The 6,263-nt window shown below is 40.2% G+C and overlaps 1 non-coding gene across 1 annotated transcript; it reads right to left on the bottom strand.

Moving 5' to 3' along the window:
- Positions 1-2,446: 2,446 nt before the first annotated feature.
- Positions 2,447-2,553, bottom strand: LOC141636924 (small nucleolar RNA R71). The gene has a single exon (XR_012541491.1). It is a non-coding gene; the product is annotated as a small nucleolar RNA R71 (small nucleolar RNA).
- Between the last annotated feature and the right edge of the window lie 3,710 nt (positions 2,554-6,263).

Below are 6,263 nucleotides of genomic sequence, written 5' to 3'. Positions count from 1 at the left end.
GCATATTTAGCCCCCGAATTAGCCTTGTTCCCATGCTTTTTAGTGGATACTTGGGTCATTTCTTATCTTTAGTTCTTTGTTTTGCATATTCTTTGAGATTTTGATCCCTTGGTAGGAAAGGAGTAAGAATCTTGCATTTTCATGGCAAAACGAGACTAAATTGATCGAATCCAATGACCAAGCATCAAGGAGAGACAATATTAGAAGGCCTTTGTACATATTATAGTAGATGAGCAATGTTGAGAAAGGATCCTTGAGTCCCCAAGGAAATCCCCAAGGAATTTATGAAGAAAAGGGAAGAAAAGAAGAAGAAATCTTGCTGAAGAACAATCCGTGCGGATTGACTACAATCCGGCCATCCTCCACCTGCACAATCCGTGCGGTTTCATCCCAAGACGCTCGGGTTAGCACTGCCACAATCCGCCCGGATTCCTCCCAAGCCGCTCGTGTTCCACCGCCAGAATCCGCCCGTCCCGACACTAATCCGCTCGGATTCCTCTACAGCGCAATTTCGTCTTCTCCAAGCTACAAAGAAAGAAGCCCTTCTTTCGAAAAATACCGGCTCCTCCCTGCTTAATCTAAAAAGTGTAATTACTAGTTTAGCCCTTAGTTAACTCTAATGCATCCCCCTAATCTCCACTATAAATACCCCATTAGTCTAATTAGAAGAGCATGTTCTTCTTATCAATTCTTAGAGTAGTTAATACCAATCAAATCTCTCTTTAATTTTGTAATCAAAAATTAATCAAGTTCTAATACAAGATTTACTTCCTTAATCTCTCTTTTGTTCATCCTTTATTTTGGGTAATTGAAGATTATTTGGGTTATTATTGGGAGATTGACAACCTCTCAATCAAGCATCAAGTACTTCTTTTATCTTTGCTTTATTATTGGAATCATTAGTAGGTATAATTCTCTTAATCCCTTTTTAATTATTGTTAATTACTTTCATTTATTCATCATGTTTCATTTTGTTGGTATGATTGACAACCTTGCTAGCATGATCAACATGATAATGAGTGAGTAGTCTCTTAGCTAGGGTTAATGGGTGATTAGGGGAAACCAAGATGGGAAATGATTCACGCTTAAATTAATATGCTTTCATGTTTTATTTGCTTGCTTGTTTTGATCTCAACTCATGCACATGTTATATTTGATGAAATGCTAAGCCTATGAATCCTTGCATTTACCACCATCTCCTATCTTTTCAATGAGACTTGTAAGACATAACCCAACTCGAGTCTCATTAGACCATGCATGTTGTTGACTAGGGAAGACTAAGTCGACTTGTAGGTGTTTTACAATCTAATCGATTCGGCTCCGGGACCCAAACTTTCCTAGGATTGTAAGATATAACCCAACTCAATCCATCACAACAATAATTGCTTGCTTATAATTTGAGAACATGTTTGTATGATCAATTCTCATGATTCCCCTATGACCCCATGACACCCTAGTGCTTTTTAATCAATTGTTTACAACCCTTTAATTCATCTTGCTTGTTTATTTCCATTGATATTTTAGTTTAGTGACCTTCTACATCAACCCAATTTATGACACCCCTAAGACACCACTAGTTGCAATAGAAATCTCATTTCAATACCCGTCCCTTGGGATCCGACCTTTACTTGCCTCTTTACTAATTGTAGAGTTGTTTGTGAAGCTATAAATTGTGTTTTGATTCGGACGTGACCCAACGACCACACCTTAAATTGTGAACACGAAACGGACCGATCAAAAATTGCGCCGTTGCCGGGGACGTGTTTACTTGATTTAGATTTCCTTTTATTGTTATTAGTTGTGTCTTTCTTCGCCTTGGGGAAGTAAAAATCCTCAAGGTTTGTTCTAATTGTTTTCGAGTTGTTTGATATTTTGCATGTCTAGAAGGTCACAAGGTGATTTGTTACCTTTTGACCGTGAAATTGAAAGAACCTTGACGAACAATAGGAGATTTTCTAGGAGGAATTTGAGAGGTATTAGTGAGGTTGTTCAACCAACTATTGAGTTCATCAACCCTTTCGCAATAGAAGGAGAGGAGAACCCATTACACAATACCCCACAAAATCAACCTACAATGCCTAAATTCTCGTCACATTCCGTACCCACCGAGGAGAACCTACCCAATGGTACTCCTACACCACAACATCTAACCGGAAATTTTATTGCCAAATCCGCCTTTATCCAATTAGTCGAAAGGAGCTAATTTGGGGGGATGCCTAGTGAAGACCCTCATTCTCATATGGAAACCTTTTGCGACTATTGTGATGCGATCTCTCAAACCGGTGTGACTCAAGACCAAATTCGATGGGTCTTATTTCCTTTTTCTCTAATCGGCACCGCGAAACAATGGTTGAAGGGCCTTGACAAGGCCACTCTCGGAATAGATTCTTTGAAGAAGTTGGCTCAAGCTTTCTACAAAAAATTCTACCCACCGAAAAAGACTAACATGCTAAGAGCTCAAATTACGGGTTTTAAGCAAAGGGATGAAGAATCTTTGTATGAAGCTTGGGAGCGGTTCAAGGGAATTTGTCGCTCATGTCCTCACCATGGACTTAGCGAATGGTTCTTGGTACAACAATTTTGGAACGGTTTATATAAAGATTCAAGGAACATTCTCAACATGGGATCAAATGGAATGTTCACCGAAGTTGATGACAATCAAACATGGAACAAAATTGAGGAAATGGCGGTCCATAACTCACAATATAGTAGACCTCGCAAGGCTACTAGAGGAGGAAAGCATGAAGTGGACTCCGTTACTCAATTGGGTGCTCAACTTAGTGCTCATATTGACACAATCAATTTGAAGTTTGAAAAAGCTATGGCTAGACTTGAAGAAGTCTCAAAATCACCAAAGCATCATGTTAATGCCATGACGGCATCCTTATCAATCCCAAGTGGGATATGTGAGAATTGTGGAACTTTGGGACATGACCAAAGTGAATGTAGGGGAACAAGTGAATGCTTTCCAAGCATACAAGAGTGGTACCCCTTATTCCAACTATTACAATGAAAACACCAAGTTTCACCCAAATCTCTCATACAAAAGCCAAAATGTTCAAAACCCTCAAACAACATACACTCCACCACCCATGAGAAACCAAAATCAAAGACCCTTTTACAATCAAAACCAAGTTTACCAAAATCAAAATCCATACAATCACCAAAATGACCAAGGTTTTGATGTCCAAAAAGCGGTCCTCCAAATGCAAAAGAATCAACAAGAATTTTTCACTCAAATGCAAAAAGATAGTCAAGCAAAGGAAACCACCATCAACAACATTCTAGCTCACACCAAGATGTTGGAAACACAATTGACTCAACTAGCATCTTCAAGCTCACAAAGACAAAAGGGGCAATTACCACCTCAAAGTAATCCCCCAAGACATGAAACGGTTAGTGCCATTCACTTGAGAAGTGGTACAAGGTATGAAGCACCGAAGAAGCAAGTTGAGGATGAAGTTGTGGAAGCTAGTGACAAGGAAGAAATTGTGCAAAACTCCAAAGATGGAGAACCATCAAAAGAAGAAGTTTCAAAGAAAAATGAAGACAAGGTCAAGGAGAAGGAGCCCATTGTGATTAGACTTCCTTTTCTAAGTCGTCAAGCCAAGCCCAAATTTGATGACCAACTTGGAAAATTTATGGAAATTGTGAAGAATTTGGAAGTCTCAATTCCTTTTACGGAATTAATCAATCACGTACCGGCCTATGCGAAATACATGAAAGACATCCTCACAAAGAAGAAGTCGATTCGGAAGCTTGAGACTATCGCCTTCACTAAAGTGAGTAGTGCAATACTTCAAGGAAGTTCACCTCCAAAACTCAAGGATCCGGGAAGCTTCTCAATACCGTGTACCATTGGCGACACCACGATCAACAAAGCCTTATGTGATCTAGGGGCTAGTGTGAGTGTTATGCCGTACTCGGTGAGTAAAAGGTTCGGGATTGGAGAGCTTAAATGCACCAATATCACACTCCAAATGGCCAATAGATCAACGAAGACACCATTAGGGATATGGGAAGATGTTCCCTGTACGAATTTGGAAATTTTTCATCCCGGTGGACTTTGTCATTGTTGATATGGAAAAAGACTCCAACATTCCAATCATTCTAGGAAGACCTTTCTTACACACCGCGGGTGCGGTGATTGACGTAAAACATGGAGAGCTCACTCTAGAAGTGGGAGATGATAGTATAACTTTCAATCTTGACAAGACCATGAGAGCTGCCCGTTTTCATGAACCATGTTTTATGATTGATCATTATAGCCGGAAGGATGATAGGAAGAAGTCGGAACTCCAATGGAAGAAGAAAATTGAAGATGCTCCATTCAAAGAGCAAGTGAATTATAACAAAGAGAGCTTGAAAAGCTCACCAAAGTCAAGCAATGAAGAAGATGGCCTCATTGGCCAAGACAAGAAAATGGGAGAATTGTCTCTATGAACTCAAGAGATCTTTAGTGATCAAGTAGATGAAGTTTGTGGTCTTTGGGACGATGAGTTTGAAGGGATTTTCAATCCCTATATTGGTAATGCTATCGATCGAGACCGACAACAAGGGCAAAGATCTATTGAAGATCTTTATCATGACAATGAACAAGCTTTTGATTACTTCTTCAAAGTGTTGAGCAACATCAACAACACCTTGGACATGCCCCCATGACATCTCACTAAGGATGAGAGTTTGGTGGAGTCCTCCCTAAACCACCATTTGTAAATATTTCTAACTCCTAACTCGCATTTTAATTCTCATATTGCATTTTTGTCATTTTTGGATTTTTATGCCTTGATCAAGATAATTATCATGTTTGAGAGAAGTGAGGGAGGGACTAATGATTTCAATTGATGTGTAGTGCTTTAGCTTAGTGTGGGGATAGCAATTGCCTAGGCTATCCATGCCTTAATGGTCCCCACAATGAAGAACACGAGATTTTGAAGAATGAAAAATGACAAGGGATATGCAAGTATACGGATGGAACTGAATCCGGGTAAAAGGGGTAGAATCCGAGCGTTTTCAAGAGAATCCGCCCGTCTTCAGGCAACCCGGACGTATTTGTCACAAAACGCCCGTCTCTCTGAGCTGAACTTTTAAAATTTTGGGACTGTTAGCAAATCCGGGCGTCCTGCAAAAGAATCCGCCCGTCCTGCAAGAAAAGACGCCCGTCTTTTTGGCTGAGAAAAACAAGAAAATTCCCTGGAAAGGAATCCGCCCGTCTTCACTGAAAGACGACCGTCCCGCAGCTTAACAATCCGAGCGTCTTTGCTCAAAGACGCCCGTCTTCAGGCGAGAACTCTGAAGCCCAGAACAGACAGAATCTGGGCGTCCCGAAGGAAAACCGCCCGTCTTCCCCCTGTATTTCAAAATTTTCGGGTCTTTTGTAAACCCCCTCCCACATTCATTTCTTCATTCCTTCATTCAAAACACTACCCATAAACCCCAAAACTCAAAACCCTCATCCTCTCCATCACAAAAACAAGATTTCCTCAACCACATTCATCAAAATCAAATCAAAACATCCTTCTAACAAAAATGAATCACTCCTCTTTCAACAAAAATCAAACCAAGCACCAAAATCTTCAACCTTTGAGTCAATTTTTGAATTTATAAAGGCAAAGCCTTTCATCTTAAAATCGATTTGGGTACACTTGGAAATTGAAGATTTTCACTCTTTTCTTGGTTCGAGCATCAATGGCAAGGACAAAAGGAGCAACAAAGGCACCAAAGGCAAAGGCACTCTCAACAAGACAAAAGAGTCTTCAAGCAAAGAAAGCCTCATTGGCTATGGTGGTAGCTAGCTCAAACTTGGAAGTGCAACAACAACAACCTCCCTTGGAAGCAACAACTTCTACTACTCCGGAAATTTCTCAATTTTCAAACTATCCGGAGGTAATTTTAATCTCTAACTCCCATAGGGAAAATTTTGCCAAGTATGCTAGAAAATCCTTTCTATCCACCAAGTTTATTTGTGAAGATGCCTTAGATAAGTTGGGTGTCCTTGAGCAAACTAGAGCCTTCTTTGAAGCCATGGGGTTGGGCAAATTGTTTACAACAAAAGAATTAACATACCCCTCCCTTACCTTAGAATTCTTGAGTTCTTTGAAAGTTACAAAGGTTGAGACTATGGAAAGCATCGAGTTTCGCCGAGCTAATGTTAGTAGGCGCATCTCCTTTGAGGAAATGAGTAAAGTTTTGGGTCTTAGTGATTCACCTAGTTATTTCAAGAATGTTGGCAAGTATGACCCCGCTCCTCTTTGGGAGGCGAT

Source organism: Silene latifolia, chromosome Y (genome assembly GCF_048544455.1).
Source record: "Silene latifolia isolate original U9 population chromosome Y, ASM4854445v1, whole genome shotgun sequence".
In the NCBI taxonomy this organism is placed as follows: Eukaryota; Viridiplantae; Streptophyta; class Magnoliopsida; order Caryophyllales; family Caryophyllaceae; genus Silene; species Silene latifolia.
Note: the sequence above shows the minus strand (reverse complement) of the source record. Positions and strands in the feature narration are given on the sequence as shown.